A 25,953-nucleotide genomic window follows, 5' to 3' on the forward strand; every position below is an offset into this window, starting at 1 on the left:
CCCTTCACAGATAAAAGGGTTCTAGGAATAACCTTTCACAGGGGGTTCTAGGAAGAACCCTTCACAGGTGGTTATAGGAAGAACCCTTCACAGATTAAAGGATTCTAGGAAGAACCCTTCACAAGGGGTTCTAGGAAGAACCCTGCACAGGGGGTTCTAGATAGAACCCTTAACAGATAGAAAAGGGTTCTTGGTAGAACCCTTCAGAGGGTTCTAGGTAGAACCATTTTGGAGGGTTCTATGAAGAACCTTTAGAGGATAAAAGGGTTCTTAGCTCTTGGTGTCAGCGCCAATAGTCCTCTCACCATCACAATCCAGCTCGGTAGATGACGGTAATGCACCATATGTGTTAGTTTACACATCGCCAAATAAAACGAAGAAGAAAATCGACCCGGAAGGGATTATTACATGGGTTATCAGAGACGGAAGAGAAAGCGAGACACCCCACTCTCTATTTTATTCTGGTTACATTTACAGTCAATGAAATAAGCAGACCAGACCCAGCTGCTATTGCATTGGTGTCCGTGGGAGAACCACCCCTTTAAGCAGATCGGAACTGACCATTTTCTTCAATGGTTAACGGCCTGAGTGAACCGTCTTCATGTATCCACCATCTTTGAACGTTACCTTTTCTAAGAAGCCATCTGTTAAAATGGCTAAGCTAACGTCTTTATTTGTAGTCTTATTTTCTTTATTTTGCATTAGTGAAGCTGTTTTCGAAGATCAAGTTGGAAAGTTTGATTGGTATGTAAGCTAGCTATTTAACATTGAGAATGTCCATTGATTCTGCTGTGCAGCTAGTGAACGTAAGCTAATGCTATGTGCTAACCATTGACAGCGTCAGATATGGTTGATCATAGACATAGGCGAAAAGGCAGTAGTGGTCCGGGGTTGGTTTCACTCAATAGTTAGCCCTGTCATGTCTGCACCCGGCCTCGACAGTCTCTTGTTGGAATATATAGCTAATCATTCACGAATGTAAATGTATGTCGAGATTGCTTCCTCTTCTTTAATGGGGTTAAGGATCAATGAGGGAAGGAGACCCGTTTCCCCAGATTTGTCCCACTTGCTCCTTCTTGTGATCAGTGTATTGATCAGTGTATTTGCAGATATGATACTGTCTCCAAAATGCCACAGTAATGAAGATGATTATGTACATTAGTGATTGATTAACTAAAGTAAAAATAGTTAGCTATATTTCAACAGAAGACTGACTGTTAAAAAAAAAAAAAAACTTTTTTCTATTTCCAGGAGACAGCAGTATGTGGGGAAGACACTCTTTGCCCACTTTGAGTCGAATACACAGTCATCTAAAAAGCTGTTTGTCGCCACAGACAAGAATATCTTTGCCTCTTTCAACTCCAGGACTGGAGATCTCCGTGAGTATTTGTAATTCACATTACAGTACGAATATGTTTCTAGCTTTTCTCTTTGACTCTGAAATCTGTGACAAAAAAAAATGTATAAAAAAATAAATTGAGTTGCAAGGAGTTAAATATTTTTCATTCTGACTTTACAGTTTGGAGACATGTGGACAAGACCGGACCAGAGGGAACCATAGACACACTTCTGCTGCATGGACAAGGTGACTACAGCCTATTTAGAAGTTTGTTGTAGACTTGCCTAGTTTCTTGGCCTAGCCAACATAACCGTGTTGTACACAGTCAATTATATTGGCTTTATCTAGGCCTATGTTCATTTTAAGATTCTGCCTTCATCTTTGARGGTGGATATTTGACTGTTTTTACGTGTTCTCTAGATGCTCTGATGGTGGTTGGAGATGGTCGTTTGCTCCGTTCCTGGGACACAAACATTGGCGGGCTGAACTGGGAGGCCGTGCTGGATACTGGCAGGTGTGTGTSTGTGTCTCTGTGTCTTCGTGTGCAGATGACCTGTTTCTCATTAACTGTAATTTTATAGCTGAGAGACACGCAATAGAAATGGACATCATTTATTTTTTTAGTGATTTCGACAGATGACTAACTGCTCATAATGTCTCTCTCTATTTCAGCTTCCAGGCTGCGTGCTTTGTGGCCATACAGGACACCGTAAAGCATGTGGCAGTGCTAAAGAAAGCTGCCATCTCTCTCCACTACTTGTCCAATGGACACCAGAAATGGGTGGAGAACCTGCCTGACGGGTAGGTACAGTAGGACACTGGTGCTGTCTGGGACCAGACATGGGTTCAAATGGTATTTGTTTTTATTTCAAATGATTTAGCTGCACTTGGTGACGCTTACCTGACGCAATGGAGCCAATCAAATGTAGCCAAAAGTGCAAGCCCCGCCCACAAAGGCTGAATCAAACACTCAAAGTATCTGAAATATTTCAAATAGTATTTGAACCCAGTCTACAGCACGTAGATAATATGCAGTTCATTTCAGGACTGTGTAAAACTGATCTACTAATTATTTTCTGTACCCCCCCCCACAGTGATGCAGTCCAGTACCAGGCAGTGTACTCTGGGGGAGAAGAGGAGCTCTATGTGTTGGGGGTGGTTCCTAATTCTCACCTCACTATCATAGCCTACAGCCTAGAGGATGGAGAGATCACCAAGCAGGTAACTGCTCTACAACTGTCATCAAACCTTCATTGGTAACCATTTAAAAAAATTCATGAAGGTATCACGAAAGGGCTTGTTTTTCCAGAGCCAGATTAAGCCTAGTCCTGGATTTAAAAACAAAAAACGTCTCCTTTTGAGCATGCTTTTTCAGTCCAGGAGGAAACGGAATCTMTGTCTGGGAAACCAGCCCAAAGTGTTAGTCCTCCGTCAGTATCTACACTGTGTCTGTTGGTCCACTGTAGCCTGTACACTGTGTCTAACCCACTGATTCCTGTCTGTCGTTGTCCTCAGAGATCAGTTGAAGCRCCATGGCTGTCCAGTGTTGAGTCCAGCTGTGTGGTGGTTGGTCAGGGGGTTCTGATGTGTGTGGACCCCGCCACTTTTGCCCTCTACACCCTCCCTATACAGGCTGAGGAGACTCCAGAGTTCAGCCAGATCCTACTACAGGTACTGTACCTGTCTCCCAACGCCACAACCGTATCGTTCAGTGAGCCAGCGCTTGATGGCAACAGATATGTTTGAAACTGAGAGACATAACATGCGATTGCAGAGGTTAAAGTTGTCTGTCACTGCGACAGATTTCCGTGATATGGAGTAAATCATTTTTCTGGGTTTAGAAAAAACCCCACTCCAGGCCACACTTAAACTTCGGAAACTAGATTTGAAAGTGTTTTTATATATATATATATATATATATCTCAAATGCTTTAAGTCCATTATCATGTATATGATGTATATGATAATGGACCTGTATATTTTCTATTAACTGACCCTTTTCTAGCCTGCAAATCGATTTTGACAAACAAATCTGAGCGGCCTTCCGTTAAATGTCAAAATCCCAATGTGTCTCTTGAGCCAAAAAGTTTACCCGCCGATCTTAAGTTTCAGTCATGGGATTTGTTTTTGTTGCTTTAACTTCTGTGATTTTTAAAGGAACTCCACTCAAAAAAGGTTATTTTTCATTATTCTACTTTTTTTTTTCATTAGTCCACTGTTAAAACATTCCCAAAATGTTTTGCATGTCAACAGTCAACTTTTCAAGATGTTGGACTTTCAAGATACAAAGTGTCAGTTGCCACATCATGATGCCTCATATGATGCAAAACACATCCTGATGATGAGGCAAGTGACACTTTGCATCTTGAAAGTTCAAAGTCTTGAACTTGACTGCTGCCGACTGTATCAACAGTGGACTACACCGTCTCACGTCAAATGGCGACATTCATCCCTCTACCGATTTGTCCCAAAAAATAATTGTTTGCTCATCTGCCTAACACTAGTTCCTAGTTCTGAAAATCACTCTGTTCTCAGTAGCTATGACGCACTGGCTACTACGGCAAACCATCCTCCACCAGCTGAGCAAACCATCCTCTATCAGCTGAGCAAACCATCCTCGATCAGTCTGAGTCGCCAAAACCCCATCCATCGATCAGCATGAAGCAAACCATCCTCTATAACGACAAACCTGATCTGACAAAAACCATCCTCATCAGCTGAGCAACATCCGTCATGCACCCCTCTATCAGTAGCAAAACCACTCCTCTATCAGCTGAGGCAAACCATCCCTCGGATCAGTCTGAGCAAACATCCTCTCACAGCTGAGCAAACCATCCTCTATCAGCTGAGCAAACATACTCGTCAGCTGAGCAAACCATCCCTATGCAGCTGAGCAAACCATCCCTCATCAGCTGAGCAAACCATCCTCGATCAGCTGAGCAAACCATCCTCGATCACCTGAGCAAACCATCCCATCGATACATCTGAGCCAAACATCCTCGATCAGCTGAGCAAACCATCCATCGCATTCAGCTGAGCAAACCATCCTGCGATCAGTGAGCAAACCATCCTCCAGATCAGCGAGCAAACCATCCTCGATCAGCGAGCAAACCATCCTCGATCAGCTGAGCAAAACCATCCCATCAGCTGAGCAAACCATCCTCGATCAGCTGAGCAAACATCCTCCGATCAGCTGAGCAAACCATCTCGATCAGCTGAGCAAACATCCTCGATCAGCTGAGCAAACCATCTCATAGCTGAGCAAACATCTCACCAGCTGAGCAAACCATCTATCAGCTGAGCAAACCACCTCTATCTACTTTGAACATTTGGCCAACGTGATGACATCACAGAGTCAGCTGGAGAACTCAGCGCACCAATCACAGCAGAACAGAATGAAAACTCATTTGGAATTAGCGAGAACTTCACTACACTAGCTGCGTGTGTATTCAGCATGGATGTGTGAACTGGCGTTGTTGCATCCCTGCCTTTCATTTCATATGGGCTGATTTTGAGACTGTTTCAGCTAGCGAGCAGACGCTAGCTAATTTAACGTGTTAGCAAAATTTTGTGTTTTGACTGGATTTTTCCTTTAAATCCTGTGAAATACCTTCTGATTAATTATCCATTGCTGCTATTGCTTTCTGGATGGAAACGAATGACAGTATCTTTTTACAATTCTGTGCTTCATTTCCTACTCTCTTTCCCCCCAGTCCTGGATCTGAAGGTATTCCCAGGCTTCCAGCCCGTCCTGGTGTCCAGCCAGCCCCACCCGCCCGCTCCCCCTCTCAGAGTTCTTTCTCCAGCTCGGACAGACACCACGTCTGCTGCAGCTCGATGCTGATGGATACACCATCGCCCCACTCCGAGACTTCCAGCCGGTACACATTCATTCATTCATTTTGTTTATTCAATATAGTGAATTCAATAAACTTAATTCATCCAGACAGGCAATTATTAATGTCACTGACCATAAACCGTATCTACCATATACAAGTGAACTGTATTACCAATATACATTATACCGTATCTACCTATATACAGTATACCTATCTACCTGTATACTATATCTACTATATTACAAGTATACCATATATACATATATAATATATATATATACAGTATACATATATACATATATATATACAGTATACAATACATATATATTTACAGTATACCATATATACATATATATATATATATATATATATATATATATATATCACAGTATCTATCTATTATTACAGTATACCTATCTATCTATATACAGTATACCGTATTATCTTATATTACAGTATACCGTATCATATCATATATACAGATTAGACCGTTGATCTACCTGTATACTGTGTCTACCCAATATAACAGTAAACCATTATCTACCTATATACAGTATACCATGTCTACCATATACAGTATACTTATTCTACCTATATACAGTATACCATGTCTACCTGGTTATACAGTGAAACCGTTAATCTACGTGAAACCGTATCTACCTGTATTACAGTGACCGGTCATACCGGTATATCAGTGAACCGGGTCCACCTGGTTTATACAGTGAACCGGGTTCTACCTGTATATAGTGAACCGGGGCTCTACCTGCTTATAGTGAACCGGGGGGTCTACCTGTATACAGTGCACCCGTGTCTACCTGTATACAGTGCACCGGGTCTACCTGTATACAGTGCACCGGGGTTCTACCTGTATACAGTGCACCGGGCTCTAGCCTGTATTACAGTAGAACCTGTATCTACCTGTATACAGTGAACCTGTAGTCTACCTGTATAAGTGAACCTGTATGCTACCTGTAGACAGTGAACCTGTACATCTACCTGATACAGTGAACTGTATCTACCTGTATTACCAAACGCGAACCTGTATCTACCTGTATACAGTGAACCTGTATCTACCTGTATACAGTGAACCGGGTATACCTGTATACAGTGAACCGGGTCTACCTGTAAACCGGGTCTACCTGTATACAGTGAACCGGGTCTACCTGTATACAGTGAACCGTATCTGTGAGTTTGATTACTGCTATATATTTTTTTCCCCAGTACTACAAGTCTCTCTGGATAGTGCATCTGCTATGTAGCATACATTATATTATTAGACTATTTACCATTCAACCTGGATAACATTGGACCTCAAATGTTGTTAGTTGGAAGGTCAATGACGCTGAATGAGTTCTAAGTGAACATAATAAACACGTTTCGATGTTGTTGTGTGTTTTTTTACAGTCGTTCTTAGTCTCATTTGCCACCACGGGGGAGAAGACTGTCGCTGCCGTCATGACTCCCAAAAACGAAACGGTGAGTCGTCATCGTGTCTCTTGAGTTGCCTAAAAATCTAAGTGTTGCGTCATGCATGTGATCCATATATATATATATATATAGTAGTTTAATTATACTGAGGTAAGTAACCCGTTGGTTATGTTCCTTGCTGTTCTCACTCCAGGCTTGTGCTATCAATCTGTTCAGCGTCGACTCCGGTCGCAGGCTGTTGGACACCACTGTCATCTTTCCCCTGGATCTTAACGGTGGGAAACCACACAAGGTGAGTGTCGCTGTATGTTGGAAAATCAGGTTTTGGGTAGTAAATATGGGTTTGACACATCCAACCCCTCGCTTACAGAGAAGTCTAAAGGAAACACGGCTGGAATCTGTAGGGGTGCAGGACGGCGATCAATGACATTTATTTATAAAGCCCTTTTTACATGACCAGTTGTCACAAAGTGCTTTACGGGTGTCTCACCCTCTAGTGCCTGGTGTCTCACCCTCTAGTGCCTGGTGTCTCACCCTCTAGTGTCTGATGTCTCACCCTGTAGTGTGTCTGATGTTCACCCTGGTAGTGTGTCTGATGTCTACCCTGTAGTGTGTCTGATGTCTCACCCTGTTAGTGTGTCTGATGTCTCACCCTGTAGTGTGTCTGATGTCTTCCCTCCCCAGCTCTAGTCCATGCCTTCCTGAAGAAGGACGACTCTGTGGGCTACAGGGTCCTAGTGCAGACACAGGACCATGCCTCACCTTTATACAGCAGCCAGGTATGTACACACACACACACATTGGTTTTGCTATCCTTGTGGGGACCAAACAATTGATTCCCATTAAAATCCTATTTTCCCTACCTTAACTTCTTCAGGCTGCAAGCCTGACACCGTCACTTATGACACAATCCAGCCAAGTGCAGGGCGTGAAATTCAAAATATATTTTTTAGAAATATTTAACTTTCACACATTAACAAGTCCAATACAGCATTTGAAGATAAACTCTTGTGAATCCAGCCAACATGTCCTGATTTTTTAAATGGGTGTTTTCAGCAAACACCACCGTATATTTATGCTTAGCTTCACCACCAAATAAAAAAAAGGACAGACATTTTTCACAGCACAGGGTAGCATTGCAGTTTAGCATGCACCAAAGCCAACCTACAACTAACCTAGAACCAAACCAACTAACCAAGAAAAACAACTTCTATCAGATGACAGTCTTTATAACATGTTATACGAATAAATCTATCGTTTTTTCTAAAATGTGCATATTTGAGCGTAGTAAATCAGTTTTACATTACTGGCTACCATCACAAGCTACAGTCAGAAATAGCACGGAAAAGTAGCCAGAAGTAAATACAGACACCAACGGTCAAATACCTAATTACTCCAACCCTAACAGACCGACAACTTCAGACCCATCATCGACGTCCACTAAAACATTCTGAAATAATATAAACTATATGGGGTGTATAGCAAATGAAAGCAAAGATCTTGTAAATACAGCCAAGATTTCCGATTTTTTAAGTGTTTTACACGAAAACACAATTAGCGTTAATGTAGGCTTACTACCAATCGCTAACACACGACACAGCATTGATTACAAAGCGAAATAAGTAATACCCGGTAAGGGCGACAGCACAGATTCAGACAACTCATATGAAATAGCATCCCAAATTGGGATTCCCTACCTCTTTTGTTGATCTTCCATCAGAGATTATGTGGAATGTACAATTGCGGTTTCCTTTGTCCAGGAACTTCTTTAGTCTTTGTTTGAATTCAGAACGACTCTTACCCTCATTGACCAAGTTAGCAAGCCACATCTGGCCAATGCAGGCCGCTAAGCTCTCCTCTCGTAGAAAAAGTCAAACAACGGCAACACGCTAAACGTCCCCAACTAAATCTCAATAATCTAAATAAAACCTTATATGAAAAAACATACTTTTAGGATGATATTATACAGTGATCAAATTCAAAATCTAAGCCGGAGTTGTAATGCGCCCATAACGACGGCTTTTCCAGAAGGCGATTCCAGGTTCATTCTTTGCGCTTCAAAAAAAAAGAAAAATGTGCGACCTCTCCAATCTGCCAAGATGATGTATTCCACCCGCCAGAGAAGCAATAAAATCAATCTCATTCTGCTCTCCACCTTAAGCCTCTTGACATCTAGGGGATACGGCATATGACGTGTATGTTATACTTCCTCTAATATGTGTCATGACCCCATTTATAGGCAAGCTCTTGAAAGAACCGAGACATATTCACGTTCAGAAAATCTCACTTTTCACGGATAGGGAGTGGGCAATCTGCAAGAACCGTGAGTTCTGTCTTCCACTTCAGAGAAAAAGTAATCTCAAACGGCTTTTTAGAACTAGAGAGAATGGTTTTTCTATCCAATTAGTAATAATAAATGCAGTATGTACGAGAAGAATCTGGACGTTAACGAGGCCCGTTGTGAAATGGCCGGATCCGTTTTCTCTCAAGGTTTACTCAAATAGCCGGCCCTTGGCAGCGCATAAGAAGTTTTAATCTCGAACCGAACTCCTAACCCTGGATTGTTAAAACTAAACCCCTTTAAGCCTAAAAATAGCTTTTTTCCTTGTGGGGACGCAAATGTTCCATATTGTCTGAATTTTCCTTGTTTTAGAATCTCTTTGTGGATTCTGGCACGCGTGTAACCAAACACCACCACACTGGCTAGGATTTGCTGCCATTGTAATCTTTGTGTTTTTTGGGTCGGCTAAATCCAAAGCAGTGTAAAAAAGCGCTCTCGGTGTGTAAACGACACAAATCAGATATCAAATATGTAGAAAATATAATGATCTAGATATGTTTTTTAATATCTTTTGAGAACAACAAAAAGACAGTCGGAGAATTGAAAATTAACAAAACATTTATAGTATTTAATTTTGTTATTATGTTTCTTTTTTAAAGAACACAGCATTATTCATGGCCAAAAATACATAGAATTGCAGGAAAATTGCGTTTTAAAATCTGTTTTTCTTTCAGCTACATGGAAAATTTGTAGAAATGCAGGGGAATTTTCATAAATGTTTAAAAAAAAAATCTCAACAGCGCCAAGATGTAATATTCCACTACAATGTCGCCGTGACGACGGGCGACCGTTCTCATTGCCACGCCCACCACCATAGAACTATTTGGATTTCACAAAAACCCTAACCGAACACACAACAACACACCACACACACACACACACACACTGTTTTAAATGTATGTAAATTGTAAAATATTTTTGTATGTAATGTCTCTTTGTGTCAGCCCAGGAAGACTAGCTTTCGCCATTGGCTAACGGGATCCTAAAAAAATCACCATATCGCACACACACACACTAGAATGATACACACACAACACACGACACACGATATATATACATACACACACACACCACATACATATATACACACACACACACGCACACATCACTACACACCACGACACACACCACACACACACACACACACTACTTACAACACACATATCATCATATTATGACACACGAACAACACATATATTACACACACTAGACGAATATACTATACACACGACTACGACAAGAATCAACACACAAACATCACACCACACACATATTATAACACACACTAGACGAGGCTTCTGAACCAACACCTGTGATTCCAGGCGATATTTGTGGTATGGACCAGAGAGGAGGCCCTAGCTGATGTTGTTACCATGGAGATGGTGGACCTGCCACTCACTGGCACCCAGGCGGAGRTGGAGGGGGAGTTTGGCAAGAAAGCTGGTATGGAACATCAGAGTTCATTATTCACGTTATCGTTTTAAAAACACAACGTTAAGCAAAGACGACCTAAATAAAATAATTGAGGATGACACAAAAAAATATATATTTCTCCAAAACAATACGATTTAACGTTATTATGCTTAGTCATTCTCTTTAAAATATATGTATTGAACATGTCTTTTTTGTAATATATAATTTTTTAAAATTCCATGTATTTTATTTTTGTATGTGTTTTTTTTGTCTCTTTTTGGCTTTGTATAGGTATTTGTGATGGCCTGTGTTTGTTGCCGCCAGTAACGTATAATGTTATTTTGACCCTGTCTAAGTTAATTGTCCTCTATGTATTGCTATCCCCAATTGGCTTAAGTCTTGCTCTGTCTCTTTTGGTTTCCTAATTGCTGCGCTTGGATCCAGCCATTCAAGGTAAAGCTCTGAGCTTTCTGTCCTTTCTGTTTGCTTATGTTGAAGATCAGTAACAACGGGCTCTGATTTAAGTTTCTGCTTTGTTGTGTTCTTGTAGTCTTTGTTGTTTGGTTGTGTTCTTGTGGTCTTTGTTTGTTGTAGTCTTTGTTGTGTTCTTGTAGTCTTTGTTGTTTGTTGTGGTGTAGTCTTTGTTTGTTGTGGTCTTGTAGTCTTTGTTTGTTGTTGTGGTCTTGTAGTCTTTGTTGTGTTCTTGTAGTCTTTGTTGTTTGGTTGTGTTCTTGTAGTCTTTGTTGTGTTCTTGTAGTCTTTGTTGTTTGGTTGTGTTCTTGTAGTCTTTGTTGTGTTCTTGTAGTCTTTGTTGTTTGTTGTGTTCTTGTAGTCTTTGTTGTGTTCTTGTAGTCTTTGTTGTGTTCTTGTAGTCTTTGTTTGTTGTGGTCTTGTAGTCTTTGTTGTTTGTTGTGGTCTTGTAGTCTTTGTTGTGTTCTTGTAGTCTTTGTTGTTTGGTTGTGTTCTTGTAGTCTGTCATTTGTTTGTAGATGACTTTGTGAGCTTCAGTGTTGACCTCGTGTATTTAGTGTCCCTGTAGAAAGAATCCATTGACGTCCAGATAAACCCGAGGAAACTTCTTGCGGTCCAGCCTTCTATCGTGACGACTTCACTCTCGAACGATAACTGTTTTTAGAATCTAACGACTGAAACTGTAGATAATAACGTGTGTCCGTCTGTCCGTGGTTCTCCCTCCTCTAGACGGGTTATTCCCCATGGTGCTGAAGCGTCTGTCATCCCAGTGATCTGTGCCAGGCGTGGCTGGCACACCTGTGGAAGATGTTCTACGAAGCCCGTAACCCGCAGCCAGGTTAAGAACGAGGTCACCATAGAAACGTTGTCCAGGGATGAGTTCAACCTGCAGAGATGATGTTATGGTACGCCTCGGAAGGTGAAGAGAGGGGAGAGGGGGTCACGGCCTCGGGGAAGGAGGAGATGAGACGAGAGGGGAGGGGGTCACGGCCTCGGGGAAGGTGAGACGAAGAGGGGGAGGTGGGGTCACGGCCTCGGGGAAGGTGAGACGAGAGGGGAAGGGGGTCACGGCCTCGGGAAGGTGAGAGCGGGAGGGGGGGTCACGGCCTCGGGGAAGGTGAGACGAGAGGGGGAGGGGGGGTCACGGCCTCGGGAAGTGAGACGAGAGGGGAAGGGGGGTCACGGCCTCGGGGAAGGTGAGGACGAGGGGAAGGGGGGTCACGGCCTCGGGAAGGTGAGACGGAAGGGGGGGTCACGGCCTCGGTGGAAGGTGAGACGAGAGGGGAAGGGGGTCACGGCCGGGAAGGTGAGACGAGAGGGGAGGGGGGTCACGGCCTCGGGGAAGGTGAGACGAGAGGGACGGGCACGGCCTCGGAAGTGAGACGGGAAGGGGGGTCACGGCCTCGGGGAAGAGAGGGGAGGTGGGTCACGGCCTCGGGAAGGTGAAGACAGAGGGGAAGGGGGGTTACGGCCTCAGGGGAAGGTGCAAGACGAGTGGGGGGGTCACGGCCTCGGGGAAGGTGAGACGAGAGGGGGAGGGGGGGTCCTCGGCCTCGGAAGGTGAGACGAGTGGGGGGGGTCACGGCCTCGGGAAGGTGAACGAGAGGGGGAGGGGGGGTCACGGCCGCGGGAAGGTCAGACGAGAGGGGGGTGTGTTGTGGTTATAGATGGCAGAAGGTGATCCTCAATGGTCACTGCCTCCAGCAAGTGTGACAAACTACCTGCTTAAAAACAGGCAATGTAAAAAAAAAAAAAAAAAAGTAAACTGCTGCTAGAAAACTGCGCTTACTCTCATTGGTAGAGAGTTCTACTGTCTGTTGACCTCAGGCACCACCCAATGATGTTCGGTTCACAGTGCGTTTGTTCTTGGCCATAAAATAAGTATTGTTATACTTTATAGCACACGCTATGAAATAAATCATCTTGATTGGTTCCAGCTGTTTGGCATCGACAGCAAGTCAGCAGATTCGTGGAAGCACTACCTGGAGAATGTCCAGCCCAACGCAGCCTTCAAACTGATAGTCCAGAGACTACCGCTCACTTCCCACATCCCCCACAGTGCACTCTGCTCATCAAGGATAAGGTAGGAAAACAACACCATGGACTGTGTTGCAAACTAGTCCTTACTACATCATTTATAAATGTTTTATATGTGAGAGCTCTGGTGATCTAAGATTCCCAAATTATTTACATTTGATCTTGAACGTAAAAAAGACATTGGGGGCTGTCGTAATCAAGCATCTCAGTAGGATTTAATACCRAAGTGTTTACATACTGGGGGCGGCAGGTAGCCTAGTGGTTAGAGCGTTGGGCCAGTAACCGAAAGGTTGCTAGATCAAATCCCCGACCTGACAAGGTAAAAATCTGTCGTTCTGCCCCTGAACAAGACAGTTAACCCACTGTTCCCCGGTAGGCCGTCATTGAAAATAAGAATTTGTTCTTAACTGACTTGCCGAGTTAAATAAATAAATAAATAAAATAAAAAATACTGTAACTGTGGGGCAGCTCTTACTCCGACTGGATGTAACGTTGGAGGAAATGTCTCTATTTTTCTAAACATTTCTACTTTTTCATTTTTAACGTTATGGAATGTTTTTAATGGAGGAAGACTTTTATTTTGGAGGAAGACTTTTATTTTGTAACATTGCAGACTGCTTCAAAACATTTCTGTTTTTCACCCCAGGACACTGGCCTGGCCACCCTGCATGTGTTCAACCCCATCTTTGGCAGGAAGAGTCACATCGCCCTGCCGGCCCTGCCCCGGCCCATCCTCCAGTCACTACTACTACCGGTTATAGACCAGGACTACGCCAAGGTCCTGCTGCTGGTCGATGACCAATACAAGGTAGGACTACATCTGTCTGATTTCAAGGCCTTGGGGGGGATGAAACATCAATGATGTGAAATAAAACATTCTGCTGCATTGTGGGAAAGATTTGCGCCTTTATTTTGTAACGTACCTGTTAGTGTTGACTTCTTCTGCCTTTTTATATGCATTCTCTCCCTCCCTTCAGGTGACAGCCTTCCCCTCCACTAAGAACGTCCTGCAGCAGCTCCAGGAGATGGCCTCCTCTATCTTCTTCTACCTGATCTGCTCAGATCAGGGAAACCTGTCTGGATTCAGGCTGCGCAAGGTGACTTAACACTGTGTGTGTGTGTGTGTGTGTGTGTGTATTTGTGTGTGTGTATTTGTGTGTGTGCTTGTGTGTGTGCGAGCATGGAACATTAGTTTGTGTGTGTCTGCGTGAATGTGACATTCATTGTGTGTGTTTGTGACATTAAATGTGTGTGTGTGTGTGTGTGTGCATCCAGGACCTGTCCACAGAGCGGATCTGGGAGGTGGTCCTACCTACAGAGGTCCAGAAGATAGTAGCGGTCAATGGGAAGAGACCCAACGAGCATGTCCACTCTCAGGGCAGAGTGATGGGAGACCGCAGTGTTCTCTACAAGGTAAACACTGCTCTAGTAGGTGGTAAACCACTCTCTAGGTGGTAGACAGTGTTCTCTACAAGGTAAATACTGCTCTAGGTGGTAGGACAGTGTTCGCTACAAGGTAAACACTGCTCTAGGTGGTAGGACAGTGTTCTCTACAGGTAAACACTGCTCTAGGTAGGGTAAACACTGCTCTAGGTGGTAGGACAGTGTTCACTACAAGGTAAACACTGCTCTAGGTGGTAGGACAGTGTTCTCTACAAGGTAAACACTGCTCTAGGTAGGGTAAACACTGCTCTAGGTGGTAGGACAGTGTTCACTACAAGGTAAACACTGCTCTAGGTGGTAGGACAGTGTTTGCTACAAGGTAAACACTGCTCTAGGTGGTAGGACAGTGTGTCTCTATAAGAGTAAACACTGCTCTAGGTGTAGGACAGTGTTCACTACAAGGTAAACACTGCTCTAGGTGGGGTAAACACTGCTCTAGGTGGTAGGACAGTGTTCACTACAAGGTAAACACTGCTCTAGGTGGGGTAAACACTGCTCCTAGGTGGTAGGACAGTGTTCGCTACAAGGTAAACAAATCAAATCAAGTTTATTTTATATAGCCCTTCGTACATCAGCTAATATCTCAAAGTGCTGTACAGAAACCCAGCCTAAAACCCAAACAGCAAGCAATGCAGGTGTAGGAAGCACGGTGGCTAGGAAAAAACTCCCTAGAAAGGCCAAAACCTAGAGAGGAACCAGGCTATTAGGGGTGGCCAGTCCTCTTCTGGTGTGCCGGGTGGAGATTATAACAGAACTATGCCAAGATGTTCAAAATATTCATAAGTGACAAGCATGGTCAAATAATAATCATGAATAATTTTCATTGGCTTTTCATAGCCGATCATTAAGAGTTGAAAATAGCAGGTCTGGGACAGGTGGCGGTTCCATAACCGCAGGGCAGAACAGTTGAAACTGGATAGCAGCAAGGCCAGGTGGACTGGGGACAGCAAGGAGTCATCATGCCCGGTAGTCCTGACGTATGGTCCTAGGGCTCAGGTCCTCCGAGAGAGAGAAAGAAAAGAGAATTAAGAGAGCCAAGATTTTCAAAATGTTCATAAATGACAAGCATGGTCAAATAATAATCAGGAATAAATATCAGTTTGGCTTCATAGCCGATCATTAAGAGTTAAACAGCAGGTCTGGGACAGGTAGGGGTTCCATAACCGCAGGCAGAACAGCTGAAACTGGAATAGCAGCAAAGCCAGGCGGACGACACAAAGAGTCATCATCCCGGTTTGCCGTGACGTATGTCTAGGGCTCAGGTTCTCCGAGAAAGAAAAAGAAAAGAGACAGAGAGAATTAGAGAGAGCATACTTAAATATCCACAGGTCACTGGGATAAGATGAAAGTACATACTCTATGTAGGTTTTTGTGTGTCCACCTGCCTCTTGAGGATTGCCCACAGTTCTCAATGGGATTAAGGTCTGGGGAGTTTCCTGGCCATGGACCCAAAATATCAATGTTTTGTTCCCCGAGGCCACTTAGTTATCACTTTTGCCTTATGGCAAGGTGTCCATCATGCTGAAAAGGCATTGTTCTTACAAACTGTTCCTGATGGTTGGAGAAATGCTCTCGGGATGTTGTGGTACTTATCTTATTCATGGCTGTGTTCTTAGGCAGAATTGAGTGAGCCCCATCCCTTGGCTGAGAAACAACCCCACACATGAATGGTCTCAGCATACTTTACTGTTGGCATGAAACAGGACTGATGGTAGCGCTCACCTTGTCTTCTCCAGACAAGCTTTTTTCCGGATGCCCCAAACAATCGGAAAGGGGATTCATCAGAGAAAATGACTTTTACCCCAGTCCTCAGCAGTACAATCCCTGTACCTTTTGCAGAATATCAGTCTGTCCCTGATGTTTTTCCTGGAGAGAAGTGGCTTCTTTGCTGCCTTTCTTGACATCAGGCCATCCTCCAAGTCTACGCCTTACTGTGCGTACAGATGCACTCTGCACACCTGCCTGCTGCCATTCCTGAGCAAGCTCTGTACTGGTGGTGCCCCGACCCGCAGCTGAATCAACTTTAGGAGATGGTCCTGTGCTTGCTGGACTTTCTTGGACGCCCTGAAGGCCTTCTTCACAACAATTGAACCGCTCTCCTTGAAGTTCTTGATATCCGATATGGTTGATTTAGGTGCAATCTTACTGGCAGCAATATCCTTGCCCGTGAAGCCCTTTTTGTGCAAAGCAATGATGACGGCACTTGTTTCCTTGCAGGTAACCATGGTTGACAGAGGAAGAACAATGATTCCAAGCACCACCCTCCTTTTGAAGCTTCCAGTCTGTTATTCGAACTCAATCAGCATGACAGAGTGATCTCCAGCCTTGTCCTCGTCAACACTCACACCTGTGTTAACGAGAGAATCCCTGACATGATGTCAGCTGGTCCTTTTGTGGCAGGGCTGAAATGCAGTGGAAATGTTTTTTGGGGGGATTCAGTTCATTTGCATGGCAGAGAGGGACTTTGCAATTATTTTCAATTCATCTGATCACTGTTGATAACATTCTGGAGCATATACAAATTGCCATCATACAAACTGAGGCAGCAGAAAATTAATATTTGCGTCATTCTCGAAACTTTTGGCCACGACTGTAGACTACAGCAGGGGTTCTTCAACCTCTACAGCCTCGGACCCAAATTAGAAATTCTCTGTTTTTCCTGGGACCCAAATTTATTAAAACATGCAACTATACGTAAATATCGGTGCATTTCATTGTCCTTAAGCCTAAAAAAAATGCTGTATAGACAACAACAAATAATGATATATACATATAAATGATTAAAAACATTCTTACATATCTGTCTAGGTTGGAACTGTTGCTGCTAAAATTAATTCACATTAATTCATTCTGAACTGGAATAAACTGACTGATCAAATCACACAGATATGTCTGTCATGGTCTGTCTGTCATGGTCTGTCTGTCATGGTCGGTCTGTCTGTCATGGTCTGTGTCTTGGTCGGGCAGTTGGTCTGTCTTGGTCTACATCTGTGTGAAATGTTAAATAATTGTATTCAGATTTTTTTTTTTTATTACTTGTATTTTTTAACAGCAACAGTTCCAACCTAGACTTGTTTCCAACAGTAATTTATACAGTAAGATGTACAGTAATTTATACAGTAAGAGGTGTACAGTAGGTGTGATCATTTTGATTCTCCATCTGTATTGCACTATCAGTATCTTGCTAGCTTGCTTTGGCTAACATTAGCTAGCTAGCTATTAGCTGTGTACGAGGGGATTGTTTGTAAGAACTAATCTACTACTATGAGACTTCGTACTCCCTTATTTCTGCTAATCATAACCTGTTATAAAACGACAACAAGGCCTCGCTAGCTGACTTACTCGTCCACTGTCGAAGCACTGTTTCCTGAAGCATTCTGCCCTGTTCTGACAGAGCTCCCTGGGTTTTACCGTCATGCTGTGTGGATGTTTTGGTCAGGACGGGTTGTTTTTTAATTGGTTCGTTTTGAGAGACTCATTTCTAGCATGCTGACCAAACCGGACGTGCGGTTCACCCACACCAGAAGRGATCGGGACACGCAGGTTGAAATATCAAAACAATCTCTGAACCAATTACATTTATTTGGGGACTGGTCAAAAAGCATTAAACATTTATGGCAATTTAGCTAGCTAGCTTGTTGTTGCTAGCTAATTTGTCCTATTTAGCTAGCTTGCTGTTGGTAGCTAATTTGCCCTGGTATATAAACTAGAGGGTCTACACTCAACTATTAAGGGCCGGTTTCCCAGATCCAGATTTAGACTAGTCCTGGACTAAAAAGCATGTTCAGCGGGTAATATCTGCAAACTCTGACCCAAAAGTTTAACTTTTAATAATTTTTCAGGAGCAACAAGTGCACATACAAACTTGTTGGAAATAAGAAAAATTTAGATTTTTGTGTGAAGACCTGAATAACAGTCACTTTTCTTTTTACCACAGTACCTAAACCCTAACCTGCTGGCAGTGGTGACGGAGAGTACAGACACCCACCCTGAGCGGGCCTTTGTGGGCGTGTTCCTGGTCGACGGTGTGACTGGACGCATCATCCATGAAGCCGTCCAGAGAAAGGCCAGGGGGCCCGTCCACTTTGTTCACTCTGAGAACTGGGTTGTGGTGAGTAGTAGGAGCAGTATTCGTAGCAGAAGTATTCGCAGTAGTAGTACTACTATCAGTAGTAGTATTCTCAGCAGTACTATCAGTAGTAGGAGCAGTAGCAGTACTATTAGGAGAAGTAGTAATATTCTCAGTAGTGGTGGTAGTAGTAGTATTATCAGTAGTAGTAGTATTATCAGTGGTGGTAGTAGTATTTTCAGTAGTGGTATTATCAGTAGTGGTGGTAGTAGTAGTATTATCAGTAGTGGTGGTAGTATTATCATTAGTGGTGGTAGTAGTAGTATTATCAGTAGTGGTGGTAGTAGTAGTATTATCAGTAGTAGTATTATCAGTAGTAAGTATTATCATTAGTGGTGGTAGTAGTAGTTATTATCAGTAGTGTGGTGGTAGGTAGTAGTATTATCAGTAGTAGTGGTGGTAGTAGTAGTCAGTAGTGGGGTGGTTAGTAGTAGTATTTATCAGTAGTAGTGGTGGTAGTATTATCAGTAGTGGTGGTAAGTAGTAGTATTTAATAAGTAGTAGTGGTGTGAGTAGTAGTATTTATCAGTAGTAGTGGTGGGTAGTAAGTAAGTATTAGTCAGTAGCGGTGGTAGGATTATCAGTAGCGTGGTAGGATTATCAGTAGCGGTGGTAGGATTATCAGTAGCGGTGGTAGGATTATCAGTAGCGGTGGTAGGATTATCAGTAGACGGTGGTAGGAATTAATCAGTAGCGGTGGTTAGGATTATCAGTAGCGGTGGTAGGATTATCAGTAGCGGTGGTAGGATTTCATGGGTGTAGCGAGTAGTGCAGCTGTTGTTACGTCACAAGTGTTACAAAGATGATTTCTATGGTGAGGAAAAAGTTAATGAACTAACTGTCTTCCAGCTATGAGAACCCTAAACATTTCTCTCTAATCTCTCTCTATATATCTATATGATTTCTCTGTCTCTTGTGTCTCTTTCTCTCTCTCTCTCTCTCTCTGTCTCTCTCTCTTTTGTCTTCTGCCCTCTCTCTCTCTTGTCTCTCTGTCCCTCTCTCTCTCTTTGTCTCTCTCTCTCTTTGTCTCTCTGTCCTTCTTGTTCCCTCTCTCTCTCCCTACTGTCCCTCTCTCTCTCCCTCTGTCCCTCCTCTCTCCCTCTGTCACTCCTCTGTCACTCCCTCCCTCTCCACAGTAATGAGTACTGGAACACAAGTCCAGGCGTAATGAGTTCAGTGTGGCTGGAGCTGTTTGAAGGGACAGAGCTGTATAACAGCACAGTGTTCAGTAGTCTGGACAGACCCACCTGCCCCAGGTCCTACAGCAGACCTACATGCTTCCCCTCTCCCCATCACCACCATGGAGGCTAACGCTCAACTGAGAAGGGCATCACCTCCAGACATCTCCTGGGTCAGTATGGGAGGGAGGGAGGGATGAAGTTTGGTGGGAGGGAGGGATGAGTTGGTGGGAGGAGGGATGAGTTGGTGGGAGGGGAGGGATGAGTTGGTGGCGAGGGAGGATGAGTTGGTGGGAGGGAGGGATGGGTGGGTATTTCTGTGGATGGTGTTTTTTGGGGTGGGTGTTTTTGTGGATGGCGTGGGTGGGTGTTTCTGTGGATGGGTGGGTGTTTCTGTGGATGGGTGGGTTGTTTCTGTGGATGGGTGGGTATTTCTGTGGGTGGGTGGGTGTTTCTGTGGGTGGGTGGGTGGGTATTTTTGTGGGTGGGTGGGTATTCTGTGGGTGGGTATTCTGTGGGTGCGGGGTGTTTTTGTCGTGGCTAAATGTTGCTCCCTGAGATCTCCTGGGTCAGTACTTTTTTTATATTTAAAATAATAGAGATTGTGAAACGTTGCCTAAACAATAACCAAGGATACTAAGAAGTATTTGTTATTAATTTTCATGGTTAAATTTTTGCTGTTGTTGCTAAACCTTTACTTATGCAGATTTTGCAATGGTGTCACGTACCAGTTAGTGGATTTAATGCCCTCTTTCAGCACTGTCTGTATCGTAATTCATTTTGCTATTTGTTCTCAGTGGGTTACCATCGGGAGCCATCTTGTCTCTCCCAAGATGTTCCTGGATCCACGGAGACCAAGAGGTCGTACACTGACACAGCCGGTTAGTACCAACACATACCCCTGGGTCGTGTTCATTAGGCACCAAAAGGAAGAATATGTTCTGAAAACTGGGAGGGGAATACCTCTTTTTGTCCAATTACGAATGCACATTTTTGTTTTCTGTTTCAAAACATTTTGCTACATTGTGCACTAATGCAGGACCCTGCTTGACCATTAGAGAGGAATACTGGTTAAAATCAAATCAAATGTTATTTGTCACATGCGCTGAATAGAACAGGTCGTAGACCTTACAGTGAAATGCTTACTTACAAGCCCTTAACCAACAATGCAGTTTTTAACTTCTAATTGGTCCCAATCCCGGATCCGGGAGTACCCCATCAGTAAAAAAGCTGACTAGCATAGCCTAGCATAGCGTCACAAGTAAATACTGCATCTAAATATCATTAAATCACAAGTCCAAGACACCAGATGAAAGATACACATCTTGTGAATCCAGCCATCATTTCTGATTTTTTAAATGTTTTACAGGGAAGACACAATATGTAAATCTATTAGCTAACCACGATAGCAAAAGGACACAACTTTTTTTTCCCACCATTTTTTTTCCTGCATAGGTAGCTATCACAATTTCGACCAAATAAAGATATAATAGCCACTAACCAAGAACAACTTCATCAGATGACAGTATGATAACATACTTATTGTATAGCATATGTTTTGTTAGAAAAATGTGCATATTTCAGGTATAAATCACAGTTTCTACATTGCAAGCTGCAATCTGAAATAGTGCCGAAGCAGCCAGAATAATTACAGAGACAACGTCAAATACCTAAATACTCATAAAAACTTTTCTGAAAATACACCGCGTACAGCAATGAAATGAGGTGTACAACTCGCGACGACACATGACAAAGAAAATTCCAGAAAATCGCAATAAACTGCTATAAACTGCTATAAGTCGGTTTAAATTAACTACCTATTAAGTTAAGACAAAAAACAAATTAAAATCAGAGCCGGAGATATAGAACTGCTAAACCGAAAGCTTTTCAGGACGCCATGCTTGGTGTCCCTCCTGCGTCAGGCCCCGCGTCAAAGGCCCGACGTCCTTCCGTTCAAGAGGATTTATACTCCCCCAGATGGTGCTATCCACTCCATTCAAAGTCTCACCGCTTACTGACATCTAGGGGAAGGCGTATGCAGTGCATGTAGCCCCATAGCTTACAAGGGAATTTATAAACCGACCCTGGAACAGAGACCTCGATTTCAGAAATCTCACTTCTTGACAGGAAGTGAGCTGCAGAATGAGTTCTGTTTCACTCAGAGAAATAATTCAAACGGTTTTAGAAACTAGAGTGTTTTCTATCCAATAGTAATAATAATATGCATATTGTACGAGCAAGAATTGAGTACGAGGCAGTTTAATTTGGGAACTAATTGTTTTCAAAGTGTAAACAGCACCCCCTATTGAGAAAAGGTTAAGAAAAATGTGTTTTAAGAAAGTATTTACAAAAATAAGCTGAAGTAAAAAATAAATATAAAATTAGAAAAATAACAGATAATTAAGGAGCAACAATAAAATAACAGTAGCGAGGCTATATACAGGGGGTACCGGTACAGAGACAATGTGGAGGGGCACAGGTTAGTTGAGGTAATATGTGGGTAGAGGTAGAGGGACTATGCATGGATAATAAACAGAGAGGCGCAGCAGTGTAAAATGGGGGAGGGGGGGTGACAATGCAAATAGTCCAGGTAGCCATTTGATGTTCAGGAGTCTTATGGCTTGGGGGGTAGCAGCTGTTAAGAAGCCTTTAGGACCTAGACTTGGCGCTCCGGTACCGCTTGCCGGGCGGTAGCAGAGAGAACAGTCTATGACTGGGGTGGCTGGAGTCTTTTTGGGCCCTTGTCACTATATGAAACTCTATGAAAGTAAGAATTGATTTATAATGTATTTCCAGTGAGGAGAACCTTATACCCTACGCCCCAGAGATGCCCATCCGCACAGAGTGGTTCATCAACTACAATCAGACCGTATTGAGAGTGAAAGGAATCTACACTGCCCCCTCTGGCCTGGAGTCCACATGTCTGGTGAGTCTATGGTCTATTACAGTGGTTTCCAACCTGTTTTGGCTACTGTGCCACAAAGTACATTTTGCTATGTCCACAGTACCCTTGGAGTAGGGCTATGGTCTCATGGATCTTCTCTAGTACCTCCTGTGGATAGGCCAGGTACCCCCAGGGTCCTAGTACCCCCTGTGGATAGGCCAGGTACCCCCAGGGTCCTAGTACCCCCTGTGGATAGGCCAAGTACACCCAGGGATCCTAGTACCCCCTGTGGATAGGCCAAGTACCCCCAGGGGTACTAGTACCCCCTGTGGATAGGCCAAGTACCCCCAGGGGTCCTAGTACCCCCTGTGGATAGGCCAAGTACCCCCAGGGGTCCTAGTACCCCCTGTGGATAGGCCACGTACCCCCAGGGGTCCTAGTACCCCCTGTGGATAGGCCAAGTACCCCCATGGGTCTTAGTACCCCCAGGTCTCTCAGTACCCCCAGGTCTCTTAGTACCCCCAGGGATCTTAGTACCCCCAGGGATCTTAGTACCCCCAGGGATCTTAGTACCCCTGGTTGGGAAACTGGTCTATTACACTTCCTTCAATGAATCAAGTCTGTATTTCCTTCTGCATTTCCAAGGCCATGGTACACTGACGATGCAGAGAGCGAAATGTGGATGAAATGAAGATTCAACTATATAGTGTAGGTCAAAAGACTCAATATTTAACACGGAAATGTATATGTTTTTTTTGTTACACAGGTGGTTGCGTACGGCCTTGACATCTACCAAACCAGAGTGTACCCCTCCAAGCAGTTCGACGTGCTAAAAGATGACTACGACTACGTCCTGATCAGCAGTGTTCTGTTCGCGCTCTTCTTCGCCACCATGATTAGTAAACGTCTGGCACAGGTCAAACTGCTCAACCGGGCCTGGCGGTAAAAGAGTCAACTTCTCACCTTTTCAAATCCTGACCTCTCCGTTGCTGCATGGATGAACCCCGGGACAATGGTGGTGGACGAGTTGAAGCCGTTTTGGTGGGAAGAGATGAAGAGATTCATTTCGGGTTGCCAGATCTCTCTCATTTTGTTTAATTTATTTGGTAAGACTTTGCATTGAGGTAGAATATAAAGGGAGTTACGTTGCATTCAGAAAGTATTCCTACCCCTTGACTTAATCCACATTGTTGTTACAGCCTGAATTCAAAATGGGTTAGGTTGCCAGCTTCAGGCGTGCTGTCATGTGGCTTTTTCTTAGGAGTGGCTTCCATCTGGCCACTCTCCCATTAAAGCCCAGATTAGTGAAGTGCTATAGAGACTGTTGTCCTTCTGGCAGGTTCTCCTATCTCAGCCAAGGTACTCTGTAGTTCTGTCAGAGTGGTCATTGGGCTCTTGGCCACCTCCCTGACCAAGGTCATTCTTGCCCGTTTGTTCAGTTTGGTTGGACGGCCATCTCTAGGCAGTCTGGGTAGTTCCATGTTTTTTCAATTTCCCAAATGATGAAGACCACTGTGCTCTTGGAAACTTTCAACACTCTAGAAATTGTTGTGTAACCTTCCCCAGCTATATGCCTCGTCACAATTCTATCTCGGTGATCTACAGACGGTTCCTTGGACTTCATGGTATAGTTTCTATTCTGACATCTGCTGTCAACTGTGGTACCATGTATAGACAGGTGTGTTTTCTTTCTAAATCCTGTCAAAACAATTGAATTTGCCACTCACTGGTAGACTCCAGTTAAGTTGTAGTGACATCTCAAGGATAATCAAAGGAAATTGGATGAACCTGAGCTCAATTTGGAGTGTCATAGCAAAGGGGTGTGAATAKTTATGTAAATGAGATGACTGTATTTTATTGTCAATAAATTTGCATGAAATTCTTAACATGTTTTTTACGGTCATGTGTTTAATCCACTTTGAAGTCAGGCTGTAACACAACAAATTGTAGAATAAGTCAAGGGGGTATGAATACTTTCTGAAGGCACTGTATGTCATTGTTATTAACAAATAATGAACTGTCTAAACCCTTTATAACCTCCCTTTTTAAGATAGCAATGTAAAGTGCTTTTCATGATCTCACTTCATGCAATGAAATGTTTTTTACCACAATGAAAGAGAGTTAAGTGGTTACTTGGTGCATTTCAAAGCAGGTGTTCTTAAACATTATTTAGCTCTGAAAGATGACTAAAACGTCTTTTAAGATGAGGCCTAATCTAAGATTACTAAATGTGGTACAGATTTCGATAACTTTTTGTTTATTTTGTTTTAAATGTTTTATTTTTATGTGTGCTAAAGGGTATGTTCACCATGCTTGTGCCACAGATACTTGAAGACCAGCCCTATGACAGATAATGAACTGGMGTGTGTGTGTACTGCGGTTTGTTTTTTGGGTCGTGTGCCTCTTAAGGCTCGCAGTGTTGGTCTTTTTAAGTCTTTCTTTGATGCACTGGAAGTTTTGTGATTTATCTTAACTAATATCCCCCCCCCATGGCCTTTGTGTAAATTATAGTTTGTAAGATATTTATGTCTAAAACATGGATTAGCATGGCGCTTTAGAGTATTAATTTTTCCTTTTGGGGATAATGGACAACTCTGCTCATGCAACACTTTCACAAAAACGCCAATGCCCTCAATAAAATGATTACTATTTCTGAAAGTCTTCATTTTTGTTGCACAAAGTAAGCTTACTACTGATGTTTGGTTGTGCTATAAAGAAGTAATAGCAATTCTTTCACTGTCGTTTTTTTCTTCTATAATTCTCTATCTTTTCTACATTTATCTACGAAATCCCCTTACTAGTTTATTAAAGCGCTGATTTGATTTATAATATCTATGTCGACACTTCCTGTTATTTGGGGATGTTGTTGAAAAAGTATGCCTGCTTGTCTAGTAAGGAATCTGAAGATGGCGTCGAGTGGAGGAGATGGGGAATCGAAATGGACTGCTGTTATCAGCTTCGTACACAGCTTTTGAAACGAAAGAGCTACCTCCGCTTATAGGATCCATAATAACCAGGTAAACAACGTCCCTGTCTGAGAAATGCAGCGCTCGGTTGACGAGAAAGAGCTGAATATAACAGCTTGCATGCTAACTTCACTCGGCTGATTGTGCTAGCATTAGCATAGCTTGCTACCTACAGTAATATACCTAGTAGGAATCTAGCGTTACGTGCAAGCTAGCTAAAACAGATCCTGCCATTGTATACTGCAGTTTACGGTGAAGCAAACATAGCTGTTAAACCATAATAATTGAATTCGGAAGAGTTTGTCGTATTTGCATGACAAACAAAGCCAAACACTGTTGCTTAGCAAACCTACTGTAATGTTAGGCTTTAAACAAGCCACAGCGGACGAACTAGCAAACATTTGTTGAAATGGAGGAATCGAAAACGAAAGCTTATCCCGTGGTTCTCTGTTTACTCGAGGGTCAAGTTGTTTGCCATCATAATG

General features: G+C 43.2%; 1 pseudogene; it reads left to right on the plus strand.

The window, feature by feature from the left end:
* The first annotated feature begins 403 nt into the window (after nt 1–403).
* Nucleotides 404–25,233, plus strand: LOC112069966 (ER membrane protein complex subunit 1-like; annotated as a pseudogene).
* Nucleotides 25,234–25,953: the final 720 nt, after the last annotated feature.

The sequence above is a fragment of the Salvelinus sp. IW2-2015 genome, unplaced genomic scaffold (assembly GCF_002910315.2).
Source record: "Salvelinus sp. IW2-2015 unplaced genomic scaffold, ASM291031v2 Un_scaffold1173, whole genome shotgun sequence".
NCBI classification, from domain to species: Eukaryota; Metazoa; Chordata; class Actinopteri; order Salmoniformes; family Salmonidae; genus Salvelinus; species Salvelinus sp. IW2-2015.